Raw genomic sequence first — 27773 nt, forward strand, 5'->3', positions numbered from 1 at the left:
CAAAGAATTTAGAACTATTATTTGACCCATCAGTCCCATTACTGGGTATATATCCAAAAGAAAATAAAACTTTCTACCAAAAACACTCACACACTCATATGTTAATCACAGTACTACTGACGATAGAAAAGACATGGAACCAACCTAGGTGCCCATCAACAGTGGACTGGATAAAGAAAATGTGGTACATATACAGCAGTAAATACTATGCAGCCATAATAAAGAACAAAATCATGTTTTTTGCAGCAACGTGGATGCAGCTGGAGGCCACTGTCCTAAGTGAATTAACACAGGAACAGGAAACCAAATACTTCACGTTCTCACTTATAAGTGGGAGCTAAACATGTATACCTGGGCATAAAGATGGGAACAATAGACACTGGGGACTACAATGGGGAGTGTGAGGGCAAAAAAGCTACTGTTGGATGAGAACATGCAGTGTTTGATTTTCTGTTCTTGTGTTAGTTTGCTGAGAATGATGGCTTCTAGCTTTATCCATGTCCCTGCAAAGGACATGATCTCATTCTTTTTTTATGGCTGCGTAGTAGTCCACACAGGGAGGGGAACAATGCACATCAGGGCCTGTCAAGGGGTGGAGGACAGAACGAGGAGGAGCATTAGGATAAATACCTAATGCATGTGGGGCTTAAAACCTAAATGATTGGTTGAGAGGTGCAGCAAACCACCATGGCACATGTATACCTACATAACAAACTTGCACGTTCTACACATGTATCCCGGAACTTAAAGTTAAATAAAATAAAATAAAAATAAAAGATAAAATGTAGGTTTAAAAACAAAACAAAACAAAACAAAACAAAAAATGACTATTGGGTACTATACTCACCACCTGATGATGGGATTCTTTGTACCCCAAACCTCAGAGTTACACAATATACCCATGTAACAAACCTGCACATGTACCTCCAAATCTAAAATAAAAGTTGAAATTATTAAAAAAAAAAAAAAACGAACGTGAATGAAAGTGCCTATGCGGTAGTGTGATACTGATTCACACAATACTTTTGGGCATGACATAATCTCAATTATTTACTTCTATAAGAGAGAAGAGGTGAGTTTCTAGATTCCCAGTTATTGGTTAATCTCATTTCTTTGTAAGAATATAAATGACTCAAATGGCAGCATGATGAAGAAGACTAGGTAATCAACAGTTTCTATTGGACCTTTTCTGTTTTTGAATCCTGTATTAATGGATATCATTTATATTTCCGGTAATCTGCATTTCTGTATAACACAAATGAAACATTTGTAAGAACCCCTAAAATAAAATAAAGGTATTTAAAACTGAGCATAAGTATTCAGATAATATATAATTTTATAAGTATGAATTTATACTGGTTCTCTCTATATAGGAAACATACATGTTGCAATATCTTCCTAAACTCAAATCATTATAATCTGTGTATCTAATTGTATTTAGAAATTTTAGGAGACATTCAAGAAGTCCTCAATGAAATACCTTGTATTGGGCCGGGTGTGGTGGCTCACGCCTGTAATCCCAGCATTTTGGGAGGCTGAGGCAGGAGGAATCTAAGGTCAAGAGTTTGAGACCAGCCTGACCAACATGGTGAAACCCCGTCTCTCCTAAAAATACAAAAATTAGTCAGGTGTGGTGGCACACCTGTAATCCCAGCTACTCAGGAAGCTGAGGCAGGAGAATCGCTTGAACCTGGGAGGCGGAGGTTGCAGGGAGCCAAGTTTGCACCATTGCACTCCAGCCTGGGTGACAGAGTGAGAATCCGTCTCAAAAAAAAAAAAAAAAAAAAAAAAAAAAAAAAAAAAAAGAAAAGAAATACCTTGTACTGATTCAGAATATTTAGTTTAACTCATTCCTATTCCTATACTATAAACCTGCATTATTACTATAATGTAAATTACTCTTTGTAATTTGAAAGCCTTCAAAAATATTTTAGTGTTGTGTATTTTATGTGTGTAAGTTTGCTTGTTTTAATCACTAAAATATCTTAATTTCTATGTTGATTTTTAGTTTATAGGTGAGTGCTTAACCATTTAGTCTGGTAAATCATATTTTATCAGTGTGTTAGTTTCCTACTGCTGCTGTAACAAATTGCTGTAAACAGTTGCATAAAACAATTGAAATTCATTATTTCATTTTTCTGGAGTTTATAAGTCCAAACTGTGGTTCACTGGGTGAAAAGAAAGATGTTGATAGGGCTTCATTCTTTCAGAGGCTCAACAGGAGAATAGAGTGATAAATACAAGGTAGGACATGATCCAGTCAATATCAGTTGGAGGTTTTAAAAGTCCAAGCTTATTATTAACATCACACTCTCAGAAATGTGCCTTCAATCTGTAATTTGATTTACCATTCAATATGAATGATCAGTAGCTCAGCAGTGATGACAGACATTTGTGAATGGAGCATAATTAGTTAGTAATTATACATGTTTTCTGGTTCCACTGACTAAAGACAAGACACATTAGTTTATAAAATGAAACTAAACATTTTGAATGTTCATTTGGCGTGGGAGTATCAGTTAACTTACCTAGAAATGGATATCCTTGTTAAACAATGAAGACATGCAGTTTTCTTTATTTCTTTCCATAAAAGTTACCCCAGTGTGCATAGTGGTTTAAAAATTAAAACTTACAGTTTTTAAAATAGGAAAAGGATTGGCTTTCTAAATTCTTTTGATGACATTTTAAAGAACAATTTATTTTTTTGAAACAGATGTTCTCCATTTCTATTTCAAGCCCTTTAAATGTTAAAAAAAAAAGTAGAAATAAAATTGCATGAAAATAAGTACTGGAGACATGGCCACATGAACATATTAAAGTAAGGGTGAGTGTTGGCAATTAAGACATTTTCCATTTGTTGGCATCTACCCTTGTTAACAATGATGTATTTAACTTGGTTAATTTTTTGTTCACAAATGTTTATTTTATATTTGTAATCACCTGTTGTGTTTAAGACAAAGTGAAATAATAATTAAAATATTCCCTTGGAGCTATTGAACATATGGCATATTGAATCCTCTGTTGATTTTACTGTGACACTGGTTCTATTTTTTATATGTTTTCTTAACATGGTTATTTTAAGTTTTGCTGGAGTTTCAGTGATGAGACAATCATTTAGCAGGAAAGAAAATCAAGTCAACCTTTATCAAATGTAGCCTAGTCTAAGAGATGAGTCCACCATGCTTTAATGTCTTTCAGTCACCTTATTTCAGTGTGCAACATTATGTTTTTGCAGTAACAGTAAGCCTTTTATGTGGACACTGAATTTCTTGCCCAAAATGCATGTATTGGTTTCAAATACTGAGATTCTATTTTTAAGGAGCAGTAACATATTAAACTCTATAATGTATGAATTAAAAATGTTATTTAAGAACTCAGAGATCTTAAATGTACCATATTTTTAAAGAATCAGCCATTAAAAAGCAACAGAAAGTTTCCCTAAAAATCACAGTATATCCCAGGCAGTTATCATTGGTAAATCATTCACATTCTTTTCCTCAATACTGAAAATTCTTATGAGATATCATTAGACTGTTACAACTTATAATGGAAAAATCAATGCAGTAAGAAAATTAAATTTTACTGATAGCCTTTAGGCAAAATGCAATGTTAAAATGCATTTTAGCTTCCCAAGTGGTTCATAGGCAAGGGAAGAAATGGAATCTGGGTTAGCTGTCAGTACAAAATATTTTTTTTTAGAATTCAACAGGCCTGCCTGTGAACCAAACTCTTTCTAATGCATTTGTTCCTTGATTACTTAATAATGTGAAAATAACCATCCTAATCTGATCATTTGAAAGGTCAGAAGTCTGTTCTACTCTTAAAAAATAATAATTCCCTAGTCAAAATCAATAAGGATATTCTCCATCTTCCCAGGAAGAGGAATTAACAGAGAGAAAATGGATTCGTCTCCTAAGCAATGTAGCAATGATATCAGAACCCCTAGGGAGAGAAAGCGATGGGGAAACGAACAGAAAAAATATGTGGGGAAGAGACAAACAGAGAGAGACAGTGGAGCTACAAAAGAAAATACATCAAGCAATGCTACCTGTCTCTTTTGAAGATACGACATAGAGACTTCACTTGATGAAGTTTGTAATCACCATAAGTGACCACTTTCTTTTCTTGGCAGGCAGGTATAGCAGGCAAGTAATTATCTGGCATGCATTTTACTCATCCCGCATCTAAAATAAAGCCATACTTCACAAGACTGATTTAAAAGAGGACTTTTTTTGCTTAATTACCAAGGACAATGTGCACAGTTAATTTCTAGATCATAAACAAAGACACTGGTGTTTTGCAACTACTTTTCTACTTTAGATCATGACTAAAAAAATATATTTGTGACCCTCATAAAATGCAATGACTAGGTAGAACACATCGTTTTTTCCTAGAGAAAGAACTGTTTTTTGTCCTTTTTAAAATTTTGTAGTTATTTAATGAATGGTAAATATTAGTATTTTTCCCAACTTTCATATTCTTCAAGATTGTATGTTTAATTAGTATTGGGAAATTGATCTTGATTTTTTTTTTTTTTTTTGAGACGGAGTATCGCACTGTCACCCAGGCTGGAGTGCAGTGGCCTGATCTTGGCTCACTGCAAGCTCTGCCTCCCGGGTTCACGCCATTCTCCTACCTCAGCCTCCCGAGTAGCTGGGACTACAGGTGCCCGCCACCACGCCCGGCTAATTTTTTTGTAGTTTTAGTAGAGACGGGGTTTCACCGAGTTAGCCGGGATGATCTCGATCTCCTGACTTCGTGATCTGCCCGCCTCGGCCTCCCAAAGTGCTGGGATTACAGGCGTGAGCCACTGCGCCCGGCCGATCTTGATCATCTTTAAATTCTTAATAATGATGATTATTAATCATTGAAAGGACCTAGCTATTTTCGTTGATGCCTACAGTGCCAAATAATTGGGAAGAAAATTATTTTGTGTTTTCAAGTGAAAACAGCCAGTGATTTTGGTAATCTAAAGGATGCTGGTCATGCTGCCTAATCTCATCACCATGTGAAAAATATTTCTCATATTTTAAAAGTAGTTTTTGTATCTTTCCTGATGATTTTTTCTTTGTTGATCGTTTAGTCCACATTTCACTTTCCTGTAGTTTCTGTGATATTTATTCCTAATGACTTCTAGAAAGCCATCTTAAACTCTTTTTTTTGTAGACAAATGGGAAAAGGCAATTTCTTTAGTAATTATTTTTAAATGGGGGGAAGAAAGAGAATCTAACACACACACACACACACATATTTGAACCATGTATAATTTATCTAATGTAATGTGAATTTGATATAAATTAATACAGAAATGAAAGCACACTTTCTTAGATCATATAATGATTCATTTTCTCAATTTTGCTATGAAAACTTCCGTGTAAGCTATTCAAAATCTTAAAGAGCATTAACTCACAAATGTATTTGAATCATAAACTTTCCCTATCTTAGCCAGATCTTTGAAACGATAGATTTTTTGCCTTTCTCCCTAGTTGTATCTTCCTTTTACTGTTAAGAACCTGAAGACAGGGGCGATGCATTCTTGTCTATAGTCACAGATTTGGAATTATACCTGTACCGACTGCCTCAGAGTACAGTTATTATTTCAATATCCTATGCTGCTTCATTTCCTGAGAATGGATTAGCATTTTGAAGTTCAATGGTTCCTCTTATGCTTTCCTGAAAACCTGGATAGGACCTCTGTAATGACAAACTTGAAACTGTTAGTTAAAAAAGTAAGATTGGAGGGCAGAGATAGACCCAGAAACTGTAAAATAATACACACACATGAGCACACATGCGTGCACGCTCACACACACACACACACACACACACATCTATCGGTCATCTCTCTTACTTCCTGTGGACTTCAATGAGGTAGTTACAAAATCATTGTATTTGTTATAGATGTCTTACATAGAATGATTGTCCCCTCATTTGTTTCAATATCTAAATCTCTATTTGAATTCAGATTATATAGCTCAGGTTACTGTTTTTAACATTCTGAATTATTCCTTGGCAAACTCCCCACATGACACATGCCTATCTACTTCCATCCTGCTTCACTTTCCTGGGTTGATTTATTTATTTATTTTATTCTACTTTAAGGTATAAGGTACATGTGCTGAATGTGCAGTTTCGTTACATAGGTATACACCTGACATGGTTATCTGCTGCACTTATTCATCTTTCTTACCCTTCCATGGCTTTACTAGAAACAATTTCCTTCTCTCACATTTGCCTTTCTTCTCTTTCCTAATCTTTCAACTTTCTCATCTTCTTATTTATTATTCTTTCTTATTTCTAGCAAATACTTGAGATACAAATACTATTTCCTTTTCACTGGGGGCCAGGAAAGAGTCTGGGTGCACTGTAGCCCCGTGCAGGATTCCCAGCTTCCTCCCACTTCAGCCTAGCATCTGTGTCTTCTTTTCATTTGCTCTCAATGCCTTCCCCCTGAAGATCTGCTAGGAATGTGTCAGTCCTGATGTCCTGGTCCCTTGGTGAGAGACCCTCCTCCTGGCTTTGTCTAGCTGACCATCTTGCCTTCCTCCATACAAATACTATTTCTTATTCCTAACAAACTGACTGGACCTGTGTGCACTATGAGAATATCTGAACCCAAATGTAAATAATTACTGGATGTGTATACAGAAATAAATTTGTGGCATTAAGGATTTGAGTTGGGGGAACTTGCATTTGGGAACTTGTATTCATGAACAAACAGGAAAACATTTATTGGGATTAAATAACATTCAACATTTGTGTGTGTTTTTTTATTGTTAAAGTAAAAGACATTGAAATGTACAGATATAAAATAAGATTAATTCTTTTGGTGAAATTAGCACGTTTCTAAATTCAGGAGTTTAGAATATTGTTCTATTTTTGTGTGGGAGGTGTTGGAGGTATCATGTACTGGGGACTACTTGTATACTCACAAGTAAGCAATCTGTTAATTCTGTTGGCCATTGCCCAGATCCTGTCAAATTTCAGTTAACAACTCAATGATCACTTTCCAGAAATCCAATAGTGGTTCTTCCATACAGTACCTCATCTGAAATGGATGCATCTTGTTAATTTTCTGCACACATGCTATAAAACAAAAGCATCAGCAGCTAGGTTGAAAAAACTTAAAAGTTTAAAAAAATTAAAAAATGAAACGGGGTAAATTGATGTGAGCTCTGTGGATGGACACTGGTTCATTCTGGTTCTAGAGAGACATCAGTTTTCCACCAAAAGTGACCTTGTCTATTAGTAAAAGCTATTTCACACATTCATTTCTGGAGTCAATATATTTACTTGATTCAGTGGAGAGTTGAGTACATAGAATAAATATTCTATGTAAATACATAGTAAGATTTATTTCTTATTCTGAATCATAAACACACATCATGGGCATGGACAACTGCTTTTTTTAATTGGTAAGAATAGCTCTTCCTCCCCCATCTACATGCTGACAGCTTTATGCTATGGATTTGGCTTGCAATTAGCTTCTTTTATCAATGTTTTTGGTCTTGAGGACATCATTCTTTGTCCCACTTTACCTCAGAGGAATAAGTTTAAAGAGTTGGCCAAATCACTTTCTTCAAAGTGTGATATTGAGATGATTTGTACAGAAAACAATGATGGTCAATTACTTATTTAACAATACTGTACTTTTTGTTTAAACAACGGTTGTTCCCCTCCAGGAATGACACTTATTAGAGAATATAAATTGTGAGCCCTACAGTAGAGCTAGATATACTGGCCCAATTGTCATTGTTATGATTTCACAGATTTAAAACATCCATTTCATTGTAGTTCTCTATATAGCCCTTGAGCCTGGAAGAGTTAATGATTTTCCAAAAATACTATACTATGCAGGTACATGAGTTCTTATTCATACATACTGAGAAAATATGGCTTTGCTTCATTTTCTAATAATTGTGGCCTTAAAATTATAGAGTCCAATGTTTCCTGTCGCTGTCTCACATAGAGTCATGTATTAGGAAGCAGGCACAGTCTTTCAAATCCTCTTATATCAGGCGTCCCCATCCCCTGGGTGGCAGACTGGTACTGGTCTGTTCTGTGACCTGTCAGGAACAGGGCCTCTCAGCAGAAGGTGAGTAGCGGGTGAGCAAGCCTTATTGCTTGAGCTCCGCCTCCTGTCACATCAGCAGCGGCATTCAATTCTCATAGGAGCATGAACCCTATTGTGAACTGCTCATGTGAGGGATCTAGGTTGCCTGCACCTTATGAGGATCTAGTGCCTGATGATCTGAGGTGGAACAGTTTCATCTGGAATCCATCCCCCTGCCCCAGTCCCGGAAAAGCTGTCTTCCATGAAAGTGGTCCCTGGTGCTGAAAACGGTTTGGGGACCACTGTTTTATATGACTGGCATTTTACATACACAGTTTTATAGTAACAGTTTTTGGTGGTGGTCATGACCACTTTACCGATGAGGGAACTGAAGTTCACAGAAAACAATACAATTCTGAGGTCTGTCATCCAGTAAGTAAGGGAACCTGGATTTAAATCAAGGCCTATCTCATTCCGAAAGCTGGTTTCTTTACTATATCATGGAAACTATTAAAATTTAACACAGCATTTACGATATCTGATGACAACACATAAAATAAAGGTATTATTCTCTCCTCATAAAGAAATATCAGTGTCCTGAAAATATATGTGTACTAAAGATAGGTATAATGTAAATGTCAGAGGACTGTGGTATCCGTTTTTAATTAACTGTAGCAAAGTCAAGTAATTTTTTCTAAATTAATTTTCTTTGTATCTACTGAAACCCAAGTATGATCTGATGGTGCTTTCATATAAGAAAAATCAGATTTAAAAACTGCAGTCGATAATTAACCTCACATATTTTAACTAGTTTATATTCTTTATAATAACAAAATATGCTGCATGTCATATATAATGACATTCATATTTTAAAAAATACTTCACTATAATGCAAATATGCATAAAATAGTGAGGATATAATGGAAATGTCACAAAACCAGCAGCATGTCTTCTGGTATATTCTGCTGCACACTGCTGTGGGTTTGATGCATTCATATCTATCCCCTAAAATGCTCTGGAGTAAGGGAGCCATATATGGAAAGAATGGTAACCCTGTACAAAAAGCAAGCAAACAAACAAAACTCACCTTATTTGCAACTGGGAGTGCCTCCAATAATATTGACAACATAGGAGATAGTAAGCCAATAGAGCACTTGAAGCCTGAGCTCCAGACTTGAAGACAGAGTGACCTTCAATCTCCAGTATAGTGTAACCACATAAATGTCCTAGATTTAGGAAAATCGCATTTGTAAATTTTCATGCAAAGAGGGAGTTGAATTGGTAGACAGTCCTGACTAGCAAAATGCTGGAGAAAGCTGGGCCTGGCCATGGAATAAAATAATAAGGTTCCCATCCCACTGTGTGTGAGAATGTGTGTGAGTGTGTGTATGTGTGTGCATTTTTCCAACACCTGATCTAAGTTCTTCTTCAGAATTCCAATTTACATAAGGTTTGTTCTGTTCTTCCCCTCATACTATCTCTGTTTATCAGTATCTGTCCTTTCAATATCTTTTTATGGTAATTATGCTGCCTTATTTTAGAATCGAGAGAGAGAACACACTCCTGCTATATCTAAACTTGTTTAGCGATTTAAGCTCCCCATAATCATTTGTGACCTTTGGGCTACTTTCTTGCAGTAGCCAGGTACTATCAGATTATAAAATAACTTTAGAGACCAACTCATGGATATCAAGGAAAAACAAAAGGGTAGGGCTATAAGCACCCACTCTAATACAACCTGACCTGCTTCAGATTGTCTTTCAAAATAAGGTCCCATTATGGTGGTGTTCGTTGGAAACTGGTTACAGATAATATACTATAAAATTACAATTGAAAACTTATCACCCCAGGAAATAGAAGTTTTATATACTAATTATTTTTTGAAGAAAAGCTATAGTATTTACCTAATAATAGTCTCAAAAAGTGAAATTTGTATTATTGTGAATATGCAATAGATTTTTTCCTTGAAACACATAAAGAGGTATTTCAGTTTCATTTTGTGACCACAGTAAATTAACATTTAGTGAAGTCTGGATTGTCATATCATTTATTCTAAAATGATTCTAGGCATATGAAATACAAAGATTACTTAGTGTATCTCAGTTCTTAAAGGCACTGGTAGTTCACTGAGAGAGACAATATGTAGGCTCTCATAATACTAGTTACTAAATACTAGGAGAGAGCAAAGCAAACATACTATGTAAACACCTGTGTGGAGAGTCATGTACCATAGGGATTGCTCAGGAAGGAAAGAGGGAGTTTCACGGAAGTATTTATAGAGTAAATAAAGCATTTTAACAGAATCCTAAATATTGAGTGAGAGGTAGTCATGTGAAAATGAAAAGAAATGTTTCAATAGTGCTGGAAAAACAGACTATTCTTATGAGGATAAGGGAGAGAATGATTTTGAACCCTACTCATTCCACATTCAAATCAGTTCCTGGAAGATACCTGAAGAAGTTACTTAAAAACTGTTGGAAGATGCTATGAGAGTATCTTCATGACTCAAGGTAAGGGAAAATTTCTTAAGTCACAAAATACACAAACCATGAAGGAGAAGAAGCTGACTTCAGTTGCATTAAAATTAAGAACTTCTGTCCAGAAAATACTGTAATGAGAGTGAAAAGAAAAGTCACCAAATGAGAAAACATATTTCCAACATGTGTAACAGACAGCTAATTAACTAATATACAGAACATAGAACGCCTACAAATCAGAAAAACAACCACCTTAGGCATTTCACAAAGAGGAAATCCAAATAACCAGTTATCATATGAAAATCTACTTAAGTTTTAAAAATTACATCCCAGGGTATTTGCAAATTTTTAAGTCTAACAATACTAAATATTGCTAAGACTGTAAAACGTGGGATTTTTTGTACACTGCAGTTGTAAATGTAAATTGGCACATCCTTTTTGTAAAATACTAAGACATTCTATAGAAAAGCTGATGATATACACACCCTACAATCCAGCAAATTCTACATATAAATTTAAAAAACTTTTAAATAGGCACCAAACATTATAAATATATGAATATATACAGAAGCACTGTTCATCATCTTAAAAACCTGGAATGGCACAAGTGCTCACAAAGGTTGAATTGTTAAATAGTGACAAATTAATGTGATGAGTACCTGAGCAAAGAAAATTATCAAATTACTGTGACTCTCAACAAAATTGATGAATTCTACATGATATTGAATAAAAGCCACAAAACACAAAAGAATACACGTAGTATGTTTCCATTAACATAAAACTCAGAAACAGGCAACATTATACCATAATGTTAAGGATGTAAATAGGAAGCAAAATTGTGAAGAAAAGCAAAAGAATGATGAAATGAAAGTCAAATTAGTGGTTAACCTTAAAGAAAAAGGAGGGCCTTGAACATTCATATGTATTACGCATACTCTGTGTGTGTGTGCGTGTGTGTGTGTGTGTGTATTTGTGTGTGTGTGTGTTTAAAAATTTATGCAGATCCGTAACAGCATTTAAAAATTTTGCGGTACTTACCATAAACACAATCTCCTAAATTATTTGTTGGGCTGTTTTTCTGAAAGTCAATTTCCTTTACCAGATCATAAACTGCATAAAGTCAAGATTGTGTCTAATTCAGCATTCTTAATATATTATGCTTGGCCCATGATTTTTGCTACAAAAATAATTGTCCTATTATACAGATAAATCTTAAAGGCCATGATGAACCACCAAGGAATATTTATATAGTAGAAAAAGAGCATTACAATGATGAATGATCTTTCATCATTGAAATGATGGAGATTACTTAAAATTTTATTTTCATAATCTAATTTATGAATAATTTTAAGTTTCTGTTTGAATGATTTGGCAGATAATAGAGTCTTTTGGTGAAATATGTCTTTAAATAGAAATATGTGCCTACATTTATATATTTATATATACACACATATATGTAAATGAATATATATACATTTATATATATATTCCTGTATATTTTAAGTGTAATCTTTGGGAAATCACATTTATTATGTATATCCCAGTGTCTGTAGGCAAATGATGTGCAATACGTGGCTTATAAGAAATATGCTACATTAGGAAGTCCCTCATCTAATTGATTAGAAAATTTGAGGCCTAGAAAGTTTCAAATTTAGCCAAGCCATCATTGTTGGACTTCATGCCCTAATATAGTCAACTGATTATTTATGAAAGAAGATGAAGTTAGACAGGTTATTAATTAACTGAATAGAATGTAAAACTTTCTCATGACTATATCCAAAAATAAAATGAAAAAGAATGCTGTGTAAGTATTTGTTATGGTCTATGCATTAAAAGGAAAATTATTCTAGGTGTTTCAAATAAGAAGGTGGGAATAGTTAATACAGTAAATTAGTCATAAAAGTTTGAAAGACTAGAACAGCAAAAGGTAGATAGGACTGGTGAAATTGGGAATCAAAAGTAATATTGGTGAGTCCCTGAGTCTGTACCCAATTTTGTGCTGTTAATCTTGCAGTCAGCCATGGATTCAACAGGGATGTTGCCTCCATTGAGGCTAGAACTGCTGTAAAGGATATAGCTCTTCTTAGGCTATCTGCCCTTGGAAAGAATCAATTTAACCCAACTAATATGGCCCCTTACAGGAACTATCATACTGCTGGAAACAGAAGCAGAAATTTTCCTTTTTTTTTTTTTTCTTTTAATCAACCTTCCTCGTTCCTTCAGTGCCTCCTATTGCCAAAATTTAAAAGAAGTCAGTTACGAAGAAAACATGGAACATATAGTTCACAGGAAACTGGTTTCATCCATTTTAAAATCCAGATATGAGGCTGGACTCAGCGGCTCATGCCTGTAATCCCAGCAATTTGGGAGGCTGAGGTGGGAGGATCACTTTAGCCTAGGAATTCCAGACAAGCTTAGCCAAAACAGGGAAACCCCCATGTCTCAAAATAAATAAATAAATAAATAAATAAATAAATAAATAAATAAATAAATAACCTAGTGTGGTGGTGCATACCTGTAGTCCCAGCTACTCGAGAGGCTGAGGTGGGAGGATTGCTTGAGCCCCAAAGGCTGCAGTAAGCCATGGTCACACCAGTGCTCTCCAGTCTGTGCAACAGAGCAAGACCCTTTCTCAAAAGATAGAGAGCGTGTAAAAAAGAGGATATAGGTCGGGGAAACAACTGGCACAGACAATGTTTCAAAATAAGTGGACTGTAGAGTATGTCTTTTCTATCAAACATAATTTTATAGATCTTATTTACACAGGACATGTCTCTTTAAACATACCACAAAACCAATGCTATTTTATAAATAAATAAATAAGTCACTCTATATATGATATAATACATTTACTTGAAAAATTGTTTTACTCAACATCAAAATTTGTTCAAAAGCAAAACATCTTGTTTATATAATCATTTAGACATGGAAAGCAAAAGTCTACACACCTCCTCCAAAATTTAAAAGATAAAAAAAAATAAAATATAACAATGATGAACAACAGCAACAACAGTGTTTCAATGACAGGGTATTTAAGCATAATTTTTGAAATTGAATTTCTACATTGAAATAAATATATTTTAAATAATGTAACAAATTTTTAGTAATATTTATGATAAAAGTTGGAAAGTCAGGTAGATTAGCTAAAATATTAAGGGGGAAACACTGGTTTCCATACTCGAATAATGAGAGATATGATTTGAGTTTTAGGACTATTGGGGTACACATCTGTGCCTGTGTTCCATGTGTACGTATGGCTGGATAGTTTTCTGTCTCTGTTCTTCTCATCTCTTCCTTCTGGCTATTTTTCTGACCTGAATCCATGATGAATAACAATTGGAACTTACACCTTCATAACTTTAACTTCAAAAGGAAAGGATTCCTTTCCCCAGCTGGAGTTTAACAAATTTTAAGGAAGCGTTCTTATTGGCTCAATTTGAGTCATGTGACCAAACCCAGGAAAACCGCTGCTGAGAGTCAGGAATGCTGTATTTGTCCCAGCATGGTTCTGGTATTCAGAGCAATTTTCCATGACAGGTGGGGAATTACACATATATCATCCCCTAGGGAATATTTGAAGGATAGGCATTGCCACAAATTATGTCTAGACTCTATAGTAGCCTCACTTCCTTATTTGGCCTTAATGTCTCATCATTTCTATATATTTTTTAAAAATGTGAATCTTATATGTTAACTACATACTTTAAATATAGTTACAACAGTCATGGCTGGGTATCTATATATTGCTTTTGCTTTTTTTCTACAAATCATTTTACAAAGCGTGGCATAAATCCAGTATCTGAGCAAATCTTGACTCTACGTCTCCAATGTGCTTATAGTCACATGGCTGAAAGGTGGCTCAGAAATGGAACTGCAGTGCAGGCCTTCGGACTCATTGTGCTGTGTCATTTGCACTACTCTATGCATGTAAAAAACTTGAGTCAGTGAAATAATACTTGTTTGGGTGGCACATTACAATTAGCATTACAGTTTTCTATAAATATATGGAAAACAAATTTAATGACATGTATTAACTTTCTGAAAGCACATTATTCATGTGCTCATATTTATGTAGTATCAATATAATAAAATAATTATTCAGGATTTCAAGATATTTCTATTATGAAAGTTTTGGATCATTTGTATTTCAAATAGATGCATGAACTAAAATGCTTCAGTAACTTTCAACTTTTATTATTATATTGCTGCTCTTCCCTTAACAAAACAGACAAACACAGAGAACAGTTTTCTCAAAGAGCTTTTGTTACTTCTAATTGTGCTGATTATAGACACTGTACATACAGACAGCAAAAAAAAAAACAAGAGTTAACGAATATTTCATTACATTATAAGAGACCCTCCATTACATGGAAGAAGAACTGAATATTCACTAGATGTTTCTATTTGAGATCAGAGAAGTAGTCATAGGTAAAAAGAATACTTGCAGAGTGATTTATATCTCAAGACAGACCATCATCTTCAGGTTCTTGGATATGAATGTCTCACATATAGGATGAAAGGATTCATAGAGAGAGCAGTAAATAAAGAAGAGATAATGGAATATGTTTCACTCCTCAATTAATGTTATCAGTTTATGTTTTGCAAGTATTATACTTTCTTTCATTACTTATAACTGTTCCTTAAATATTCCTTCTTTAAACAAAAATATTGCTTCTTTAAACAAAATATTCCTTAAATATTCCTTCTTTAAACAAAACTAAATAAGAGCAGTAATAAAATTAAAGGCATTCTGTGGCATTAATTGACCTCTGAAACATAAAATATATAGTTTTTTTAATAAGCCAGAGGATTTTATTATCCTATATTCTGTGGGATATGCTATAGTATAAGTGGGAGAAATATTAATATTAAAAGCCAAGAGTCAGAGAATCAGCTGAAGTGCTGATGGATCATGTAATCTCAGTTCTTCATTTTACAGAGAAGGAAATTGAGTGCAGAAAGATTATGTCACAAAACAAAAAGTGAAAACTTCTGAGGATAGAAAGATTATGTCACCAAACAAAAAATGAAGACATTTTCCTTCTCTGTCTATTGCACTTTGAACTGAATCACCACACAGATTTGGTAGTCCTGTGTTATATTCTTGGGTTATATTTGGTCTGTATTTAATCTGTAGCCTTGAACACATATTCCTTCAACAAACATTTTTTGAAAGACTGATGTGTGCTATGCAGTATTCTGGGTAATAGGGATATAAAGATGATAGGTGCATATAATCACATTCAATATAATCAAGTTGCAGTGGAAAAATAACACAAATTATTGAACAGTGATCATTAAAATCAATCAAACATACTAAAGGGAATCTGTGACTACTCCAAGTCAAAAGTATCATTACATTTGCTACCATATCTTAAATATACTTATTAAATAAGTGCTTCAGGTCTTTTGTTTCCAGCTTACAAAACGACCCTGGCAGATAAGTGCTTCTATTCCTACTTTTTAAATGAAAAAGTCCATAACCTGCCCTAAAGTTTTACCCAGCTTAAAATAGAAAACATAGATTTCAACCACGGGTCTGTTTACAACCAAAATCTAGACACCATCTAAAATACAAAGCTACTGTTGGTTGCCATTTTTGCACTGAAGTCAATTTTACATATTCATGGAATTAGTATTTGGAAGAATTGAAAAAAAAATCAACTTTAGGCTCACTAGTAAATATTCGTATTTACACTTTATTCGAACAGAATTTCTCCCCACCCAATTCACCACATTCACCAAGATCACACTTCTAGGATAAGCGCTCTCTGAGGTCTGTGTCAGGCTTATGCAGCAGAATTTTCTGCAGTGATGCACAGGCTCTATGTTTACGCTGTACAGTGTGGTAGCCACTAGCCTCCTGTTGCTATTGAACACTTGAAATCTGGTTAGTGTGACAGAGGAACTAAATTTGTAATTTTAATTGATTCATATTTCATTCAAATGTCATTTAATTCTTCTTGGTTTACTGTGACTGGTGTAGCACTTTATGCACTGTATTCTGGGGATTAGATGTATGATATTTCTTTGAGTTTTGCACGTGTGTAAATTGTCTTATTCTTACTCCCTATTTGATTAAACTGGACATCAACCTTCATTTGAATTTTTTTAACTTCTTATTAAATTTCAATTTTTATTTTAGATTCAGAAAGAAAGCTTAGTGAATATCAGCAATGTTAGGACTATGAGAGATTATTTATAAAACAAATAAAAAATAATTTTGAAAATGTAATTTAAATAGAACTATGTGGTCATTGATTATTTGGAATGTGACTGGTGATGGAAGAGCTGAAATTTTAATTTTAGTTAAATTTAAATAATCACTTTTGGTTAGTGGCTAGCATAGTAAATGAATATTGCAGGTCTGTATACATTTGGATGTGCATGAATAAATTTTAGAGGACTTGCATAACCCCTACAACTGAATACTATAATTTGTGTGCATATAAAATGTCCTTAAGGTAGGTTTTTCCATCAAATCCTTATGGGATTCTTAAAAGTTTTGAAAAACACTTCTCTTCAGTGGAAGCATTTAAAGTCTTCATGTTTTTAAAATTTTCTAAGTCCTGTATTTAGCTCATATTACATTTGTTTTTACTCTCATAAAGTTGATTCTTACTTAACCTTGTCTCCAAGCCTCTGGATATGGAAACCTCTCTAAGAAAATATATAATATAGAAACAGGATTTTCAATAATTCTGGTAAAAGGTGATCAGTTTTTCCTTTCACATACATACCTTTTAAAATAGAATTCCTAACAAGATGTGTGAAAAGAGTTACAGTTCCAAGACTGTGTTGTTTTTCTGGCGGTTATTTCCTCAAGCAAATGCTTTGTTCTGGTTTTTAGTAAACTAGGGAATATTGTTTTTACCTGCTTACAAAATTCTCATTGAGTAAATCCATTCATCCATCCATTCTTCAAACACTTGTAAAGGTTGTACTATGTGCTGGTCACTGTATTTGGCACTTGTGATACAAAAATAAAAAAGAAATTCCCCCCTTTAGGAAGAACCTACCAAATAGTCTGGTAGGTAGACAAAAAGTGACACAAATTGTAAAACATCATGGTAAATGTTGTAGTAAAATAACTAGGCTGATAAATGTTGAGTAGCTTGCCCAGGGCCACATGGCTAAATAGCTGCATCTACTGTATTCTCAAGCTGGAGAGGTTGGAGAGGGTTCAGAGAAGGTTCAGAGAACATAATGAAGCAAGTATGAAGGTACATCTCCTTGGTGGATTTGCTAAACACTAGGGATTCAGGAATATTATCAAGGAACTTAAAGTCAAATTACTTTTACCAGGACTCTGAAAGTTTTATTATTTTTTCCTCTGTCATCTACTTATAATTAATATCCCATCTGAATTGATCTATATCAAAGATGATTGGATTTTAGTATAATTTAAGATAAATGGTGATACTTCAATGTATTGAGTGTGTTAGCATAGTCTTAAATTACTGTTTTAGAATGTCAATGACTACTTTTATCTTCTGTTCTTTGGGGCACTGAGTCTGAAGGAGTCAAAAAGGACAATCTTTCAGCATATTATCCTTGTCCAGTTTAAGGAATTTGTGCATTTCAGTAGCAAGGACTGTAGTCAGATACAACCATAGAAACTATGGAGTCCAGTATGAAATGAAAATACAGGGACGATTTGTTCCAATAGTATTAAGAATTTCAACAAGGTTACAACAGGGAATGTGTGTTGGGCTCTTCTCTGCGCAGAATGCTATGCAAATCGCACAGGTCACAGGCTCATTAAACCAGTCCTGATGATAATAATTTTGCTATAAAACATTTACATGCTTCTTAGAATGTGACATAAACATATATGCTATGTAGTAGAGAAGTCTGAAACACTTCTCCCTCAAACTGTATGCCTTCTCTTTGGAAATGACCTCCTTAGCCCTTCCCGAGGAGCTATCCCAGCTGCCTATGTTTTTCTAAGGTAATTCCATATGTTGCTGCAGGAGACTGGTCCAGGGGTAAACATTTAATCGAAGCTGAGCCCATCAGATTTCTTTTTTGAAAATTTGAACCAGGAACACAGAAATACAAAGGTTTATAATTAATATGTATTCTCATCAACTATGCTATTTCATTTTTACTTCATGAGCCTACATTTCCCCGTATTTTCTCTATTCTCTTCATGCCCTTTATTCTGCCCCACCATGGCCTTTTTATTTTATTCACTAATTTGATATTTTCTTAGTTCTCAATCTTTACAATGTCTTTTACTTGAAGGAATCTTAGAGGAATCTAGTTTATTATTTCTTTAGCAGTGTTTATTCTGATGATTGAGTTTTGTGTTTTTTTCTACCACTTGTCTGTAAAACCTATTTTCAATTTTTAAAATTATCTGAGTATTCCAAATTTTAGGGCATATTTGTTTTCATGTAATAAAAAGAATTTGTCTCTATGCAAAAAGGAATACATTTTCAAGGCCGGTAATTAGAATGTTGAGTATTCTTGCCTTTTGTAGGAGACTGGTTTACCCTAATCTTATTTGATTGAATGTATTTTTGGAGGTGGGGAAAGGGATGCTTGGGCTGCAAAAACTCAAGTGCTCCTAATAGCTTGGATTTCAGCCCAGAACTGCAAGGGAATACCCCCAATCAAGTTTGAAACACATCTGAAGACTAACTGCTGTTGTGTAATAGGTATTATTTTCCTTCCTATTGATACAATTTGAAGTAAGTAGGATAACCATTCTTTAGGTATATGATAAAATGTTTTGCTAATTTCATTTGTTGTACCTATAACTAATGAGTTTGTCTTTTATTTTCTTCCGGAAACACTATAAAATGCTCCTTACTTTGACAAATATGTAAGACTTGGTTTTACGCATGTAAAAATTGGATAACATAGGATTTGGAATCAGGTCATTTTTAGATATTTTAGGTTGCAGTGGAAAGGTTTTCTAACTGTAGTTTAAAGGGTTTGTGTGTGTGTGTGTGTGTGTGTGTGTGGGTGGGTGTGTTGTTTGTTTTTTACTGATCTTTTACAAAGACTCTAGCTGAACCAGTCAAAGAAATTATAAAAATTTCATAATTTAGAGCAATGGAAATGGGTGGCAATTTAATCACTACTCTAACACATTCTTATCTAAATGGTAGACACCATCATCTTTAGAAATGTATAAACCTGTTAATCATTTTTAGAGATGTATACAAATGTTAATAGCAAGGGTCAAATAACATATTATCCTGGAAACTGGAATTCTCAAATACCTGATGCTATTATGAAAATAGAGGGTTAAAGAAAAAACTCTGGATAACATTCAACGATCAGAAAAATTGAGCTGGAATATTTAAATTAACAAAGGAAGAGAGTAATTACTCTGAAAGTTTCTAAGTATATTTCAAAGCCACACAGATATAAAAAAGTATGGAGCTAAGAAGTTTGCACCTGGAAATTATCCTGGAAATTATTTATAGTTTGCGTCTTCTGTTTTGTTTAGGTGAACAAGCTAAAGGTCCATAAGATTATTGAATGACTTCACCAGAGAAGTAAAATACAATGGGGAAAAAGTAACATCCTGAAAAAGAGCCAGTTTACGTGAGAAACATATTTCCATTGAAGGGCTAGGATCAGTAGAGTTTAACGGCAGGCAGAAAGGGTTGAGTTATATGCTAAAAGGTCTCATCATTAAAAGCTCTTAATCCAGTATATTTGGGATGGGCATTTGCATGGGATTGGGAAATTAAGAAATTTAACTTTGTGATGTTCTTGTATGGAAATCAGGTCAAACATGTTTCCCACACTACTTATCCGAGAAAATAGAATAAAGGGGATATTAAAGACCAATATTGGTAGAAAAAATAAAAAAACAGCAGTCTCCCAGCAATTGAGTTTACCAAAATGTAAATTTTTAGCATACTTTAACTCAGCAATTTAAACTCTATAAATCTAACAGATATACCTGTACAAGGAGTAAAAACATGTATTAATTGCCTTCATTGATTAATTTGTGTAACAGTACAATTTTAAAACACTATAAACATTATTAATAAGAAAACTAGCTGCATAATTCTCTTTTTCTCTCTCTCTAAATATATATGTGTGTGTGTATACATATATAGTCACAGTTCTTAAAATGAACTGGATTTATTGGATTTATACATGCCACTATAAAGTCCTAAAATATATTGACAAGTAAATAAAGCCAGATGAAACTCAATTGCATATGAAATGATTTTATTTGTATTATAAAAAGAAAGTACACATGTGAATATCTATCCTTGTAGGAGAAAATATGTACATACTTGCATATTTTGGAAAAATCTCTGGAGGTGTATATAACAAACAAGTTATAGCTGTTTCTTTTGGGGATACAACGTAGGGATGAAAATTTTAATTATTTTTTGTGAACTATTTTATGTGTAGGATTTTTTCCTGTATAACCATTACATCTTTAGGTTAAAAAAAAAAAAAGAGTGTTAATACATGAGTTATATACATGACTTGACCCATCTCAAACATAATCCCAAAGGTTTCAGCCTTCTAGGTGTTTTTCATTTTCTGCTAGGATCTAAGATATGCTCATAAATGATCTTCCACATGCAATTATTACATTGCTAGCTGCTGCCTTCTGCCTGGCTGGGGACTGTGCTATATCCTACTACATTCTCGCCTCCTTAGGGTGGATGGACAGTAATATAACAACTCCAGATGTGCTTCTGTGATTCTCAGCATGGAGGTGTTGCTAGTGATCACTATGATGGGCTCAGGGAATAGTCAACTGGAGACACGGACTGCCTCAGCTGAATTCTTGTGTCCCACTTTGAACTGTAAATAAATCTACTCCAGGACAAATAGTAATCATAAACTCTATCATCAAGACTGACTATATCAAGCAACTTCAATCCCCAGAAACTGGATTGTATCTATTGGGAGAGTCATAGGACCCAATTCAGGACAAGAATAGGTTTCCTTTTCTCCATACAGAGAAGATAGGAATGGCTCAACCTCTTTTGTTGCCATGTGAAGATCCTGCTGCTTTTCCAATGTGAGGTTTTTTGTTTTGTTTTGTTTTTGTTCTTCCTTCTGTGGGAGAGCAGAATGGCCACTTCTTTCTCTTTTCATTAGAAGACTGAAAGAAAATAGAAATTGCCCGCCATAAATCTGCAGTGCTTCTCTTGCATTCAGATCTGTTATTTTTTGTCAACAGAATGGAAGTTGGAGAGAGGAAAGAGAAATTGATTGATCTAGCATCCACAGTGGTAAGGATATAAATGTGATGCATTATGGGATTCTGGGATGGCTGGAGATAGGGGGAAAAACTGAAAAACTTGACAAAAGGACCAAGAGACTGTTACACATGATCATGTTGTAAAAAAGATAATAGAAGAATGAGAAGAGTGTGAAACAGTAAGTTTGGGTCAAGAGCATGATGGAGTTTAAGGTTTCAACACTCAAGAAATTCTCTGTGATTGCAAAATTAAGAGTTTGAGGAGCAATAGGTATCCAAAAGCATGGTGTGATAGCTCATTCATATTTAGAGAATTTAGAAACTTCTGGACTGGAATGATGACACCTTAAATTCTTAATAAGGACAAAAAAAGCTTTGTTTTATGTTCATGGGCGATGTAAGGAAGTGACCTATAAGCTAATAAATAACAAAATAAAAAGGATTAGGTTAGGCCTCATGCTGGTCAAAAACATTAGCGTGGAATGACCTACACACACTAATTAAGAGTTACAAAAAATGATACCACCACCTCAAAACTCCATTGACAGTGCGAATAGGAGGATGAACCTCTTGAAATGACTGCAAAATTGTACTAATAAAAAGAGACAACCATTCATTTGAGACAAATGATATAGTATGAATCCTTTGAAAGTGTAAAATTTGTGGGAGACATGTTTGCTTGAAGACTCCAAAGCACCTCCATGGAGGAGTGATTTGGCATTAGGTGTTGAAAACATGCCTACAAAGTAGAAGATTCGACTGGGTGGATGAATGTGCAGAAAGGGAGTACTTGAAGTAGTAACCAAAGATGGTAGAAATGAAAGACAGCATGTGTCCAGTCTCAGGATTCCGAATAATGTAAAGTCATTTTTGACTAGTTTTTCTTCCAGGGATATACCAGTACTTTTTCAGCTTGGATCCTGCCAAAGCCCAACATGAATGGTCTGGAAGTAATAGCGGGAAGCAAGTTGTCTTAGTTAATTCAAGGTGCTATAACAAAATGCCATAGACTGGGTAACTTGTAAACAACAGAAATTTATTTCTTATAATTCTATAATAGAGTCAGGAAAGTTCAAAATCAAAGTACTGGCAGATTCCATGTCTGGTTCATAGATATAGACTTGCTGTGTCCTTGCATGTCGAGAGGGCAAGGCAGCTCTCTAGGGTCTGTTTTACAAAGGCACAATTCCTATTCATGAGGCCTTCCTCTTCAGGACCTTCATAAGCACCTATTAAAAGTCTCTACTCCCTAATACTGACACCTTTAGGGTCAGGATTTCAACATATATATTTTGGAGGAACATAGACATTCAAATCATAGCACAAGGAATATGAATCATGGTGGTAAATATGTAATTTTTATTTTTATTTTTAATTTTTGGAGACAAGATCTCCCTGTGTAGTCCAAACTAAAGTGCAGTGGCACAGTCATAGCTCAGTGTAACCTGGAACCCCTGGACACAAGGGATCCCCCTACCTCAGCCTTCCAAGTAGCTGGGACTACAGGTTGTGACACCATACCTGGCTAATTTTTAAAAGTTGGTTTTGCAGAATTTGGGGTGTCACTCTGTTGCCCAAGCTGGTCTTGGACTCCTGGCCTCAAGTGATCTTCACACTTCAGCTTTTCAAAGGACTGGCATTACAGGCATGAGCCACTGCACTCAGCCTAATATGTAATTTTAATTACAGATTTGTATCAAAGTCTCCATGCTATTAAGGGAGACCTAATTTTTGTTATGAAGGTCAAGTTTAGAAATGTGTGTACAGTGTACAGCCATAGGAGAATGAAAGTTAATACTGAAGTGAATAAGGCCATAGAAACCATGCCAATATATGTAATGATGTGTGGAATAACATTTAGAAAGAGAGGTAGAGGTGGAGAAAAAGCTCGTATCTGGCTACTGGTGGCACCTTTCTTTTGCCCAACCAATTTCAGAAGAGCTGAAGCTGAGATAGATAGTTCTTTGCATCTTTCCAGCATCCCACCTGAAGAACATATCATTAGGTATTTCTACTTTTTTTTGCCTTAGGCTTTCTCTAAAACATACTCTCTCAGCTCCATAGTGTGTGTGCCTTTGGGTTTGTGTGCTCCCAAGGACCATATTTAACCAATGGGTGAAATAAGTCTAATTTTACCAGCCTTCCTATCTTTCAGTGTGATAATTCTGAGGTAGGTTCTACAGGACTCCTCAGAGGGTCTCCAAAAAGATTGATTTCCATTTGCCTAAGTCAGCAACCAGCTCAATGAAGCACACTTTATTGTCTTTCATCCTTCCCTACTCCCTCACTTCTGTTTCCTGGAATTAAATCCTAGACTGACTTCACCCAAATCATCACGTCAGACTCTGCTTAAAGGAAATTCAAATTGCACCTCAGCATCATGCAAAATACCCATGTAACAAACCTGCACATGTATCCTCTGAATCTTAATTTTAAAAATTATATATGTATAAAGAAAGTACTTGATTTATTTTGTCAGTTAATAGTTTAGCAATGAGCATTTGTGGATAGTGAAGAATGTTTGGGATAGGAAACTGTAGTGAAAGTTATAGGAAACCGATTAGCAGTGGGTTATTGTCAGGAGCAGCTTTGCATTTGCATTTATAATCAGACAGTCCCTTGAGTCACTTTTCTCTTCTTTCATCTGTGATGCACTTAGAATTCATTGTTCCGAAAATGTCACTGATGGGATCCAACCTATCCATCCTCATCAATCCTGCCAGAGGGGTGAAATGCTTGGAAACATTCAAGGCACTATGCTTAAAGGAAAGATAAAGATGGGTAACACAATAGAGTCGGGGAAACAATTTTGAAGAATGACAGAAGACACTTTGGTAGGGATCAGGGAATTGTTCTATGAACCATTATCTTCTCATTGCCTTTTAATCTAAATTAAAAAACAAACAAACAAACAAACAAAAAACCCCCCACATCTTTTTAAAACCTGGTCTGTTCTCTGCAAGTATAGTACAATACTCCCAAGAATTATCAGATAGTTTTTATGAAGAAGACAGACAACATAGAAGTACACATGGCTTTTCCTAGATCTAAGGATTTATACTCTCAGATTAGAATCTCCTTAAGGAAGGGAGATAATCTTCTGGAGTGGATATAAACTGATGGATAGAGACATGGCCCTCAGGGGTCTAAATATAATGGTATTTGTCGAATTTTCTCTGTATTTATCAGCCCGACTCTCATATTGCTACGTACATACTCCAAGTTACACCTAATCTCTGCTGGAATGAGTCTCGCTACCTTCATTCTATAGCATAGCCACTTTCTCTTGCAAGGATGAGGGAGAAGGGGATTAATTTAGACTAAATGATAGATACTTTTTTTTTATTTTCCCAACTTTCCGCTTTGCTTTTTTCCTTTGGTTAAAAGCTAATCCTTCATCAGAATCAACTCCTGAAACTCTAGATTCTGACCAGTGATTAGAGGGCTGTTCGGTTTGGATGCAGAAGTCTAACACAGTTATTTGACACAACATTGCATATGTTCAACTACTTTTAAAAGCAGTGTTTACATTAGTTAATAATACATGGTTAAGAATTAGGAATCCCAGGAGACAGTTTTTATATGCTATACAGAATAATTATTCTATAATCCGGAGTACTACACAGAACATATATTGGTAAGACAAAGAGTCTGTAAGTTGATGTAATTAATATAATAACTTTCCTTTTGAATTGAACAAAACCACAAAATGTAAACTTGCCATAATTGTCTCACACATGAAGTTGCTTGTGGAAAATGTTCAAAGCAGACACATGCAATTTTTTTCTCTTATTTTCCCGTGCGATTTATTGGTTATGTGTTCACAGTAGGTTGCTATCCAGAATTTTATGCACATTAACAGTGTCCTAAAGATCATTTCCATTTCTCCAATGAGATACTGTGCTTCTTTCCCCCATGGAGACTTTATAATTATGCTGAAACCTTTTGTCTGTGACATTGGCAGTTCTCCTGGAGTGCACACATCTCCCAGCATTCTACAGATGTTGCTCAAAGTTAATCTAGTGGCAAAGGAGGCCTGGTTTTGTTCACATTCTGGAAATCACTAGTGAGAATCTCAGTGCTACCACTTTTTTCTTTGTCTTTAGAGCTTGCACAAGTTATTCAAATCCTCTGTGTGATGCCAGGAGCCAGGGACACCACAGGGTCAGTGCTTATGCTGAGACTCTAAGTTGTATTTTTAGGTCTTTCAGATGTTTCACTTTTCAAGGCTTTCACAGAACAGCTGAGCCCTCATTGGTGGTGGCTGAGCCCCATGGGTTCCCATTTTCAAGTACTTAAGCTCCTATAGTGATTGATGCCATAGATGAAAATACATCAGTAGGCCTGATATATGAAATAGAAAATGTACATTTCTTCATTTAATAGCTGTGTGACAGAGAGTATCTCCTTCTGTATATGATTGATAGCCAAGTTCTCCTTATTCTTAGGAGGAGAAAAAGCAACAACTTATGTATAGAGAGTAAAAGATTCCTTACACTTGAAAGGAGAGCTCATTCTACATATGTTCTAATTTTGAGTCAATTAATATATGAGTTTCTGTCAATTCCCAGACTTTTGCCCAACTTTAAATATGGTTAAGTGTTCTAATTTAAATTTTGTTTACCTCTTTATTTTAAGCTTTTTTAAAAGCGGAGGTTCATTGTCTCAGAGCTCTAAGAGGCTCATAAAATGTTTTGCCACCCACAGCAACTGCTAGAGCTCCGTCTTTTCTCTCTCTCAATAGCCCATCAGATTAATCTGAATTACCGTGATTGTAAACATGTCTTTAGCTCATGATAGATTACAAACTTAGAGAAATCCATTACTGAAATTACCATGCGACTACATCTCTATTAAAAAACGATCCCAACCAAATAGCATATTATTCCTTACATAGCACCAAGAGATGAAAGATAAAATACCCGTATTCATCTCTTGATTAAAAATATAGCAATCTGTCATTTTACTTCCTCCATTGCTTAGCATCTTCCACCTCTTCTATATTTTTAAATTCACCAAGTATTACTATATGTACAAGTGTTTGTTAGATCTACAGTTATGTGATAAACATCTTGTTGGTACACAATGCTACTTATTAGAAAAATATACTAGAATGAAGCATATGCTCTAAATATATTATTCATATATGTATTTCTTATTTGTAAGGTAGGTGTCAGGGAAGAGGGGAATGAGATTTTTTTATCTCACAGGTCAAAGTTGCTCTAAAGAAACGTTTATTAGACAATGCTTTAACATCTGAGAAGGTATCAAAAGACTGTTTTTCACAGACTCTAGAGCATGGTAACATCTTAGTGTATCTACTGGAGGTCAAGGTCTGGTGCTAAAGTTTTGCAGTTCTGGAAACAAACTTAGCACCAAATTTGGCAGTGACTTAAAAATAAAACAACCTTTGGTAAGAACCATTAATCAAACTACATGCTATAAATCGATAAAACCTGAGAACAATTTGTGAAATTGTAAAATGAGAACAATTTGTGAAGTTGTAAATGAGAAATTTTTCTACCAGCAGATGGTGTCTGTCACTCCCACCCTGCCTCAAGTCTTCTACTGATATTGAGGTATATTATAGGTTGACTTGAAATAAGAAAGTTTATTTGTTAGCCTATGTTTAGAAAAAAAGCATCGTATGACCTGTAGGACTATTATATTGGAGTCTTGGTGAGGCTTAATGAACCCTACAGCAGATGAACTGCCTCCATTGACAGCTTTAGTGGTCTCTCACGTGATTAAAAAACTCTTATGTGAACAGTGCTGGTCAAACTTGATCAAATTTTGGTTCAAGAACTATGACTAACATCCTTAATATACTAGTTAGGGTTGTAATGGGGTATTTTCTACTTTTCTCTATTTTGCTATGTATCTATCTATCTGGCCATTGAAGTTTTTGTACAATGGAAACATTGTTTTTCATATGTACCTCTTGCAAACCATACTTTTATATGTTTCTAGAACCCTTTCTATAGGGCTCACATTAATATTACTAATTGACTATCTATTATGCTTCATTGATAAGGATGCAACATTCGAT

Source organism: Macaca fascicularis, chromosome 15 (genome assembly GCF_037993035.2).
Source record: "Macaca fascicularis isolate 582-1 chromosome 15, T2T-MFA8v1.1".
In the NCBI taxonomy this organism is placed as follows: domain Eukaryota; kingdom Metazoa; phylum Chordata; class Mammalia; order Primates; family Cercopithecidae; genus Macaca; species Macaca fascicularis.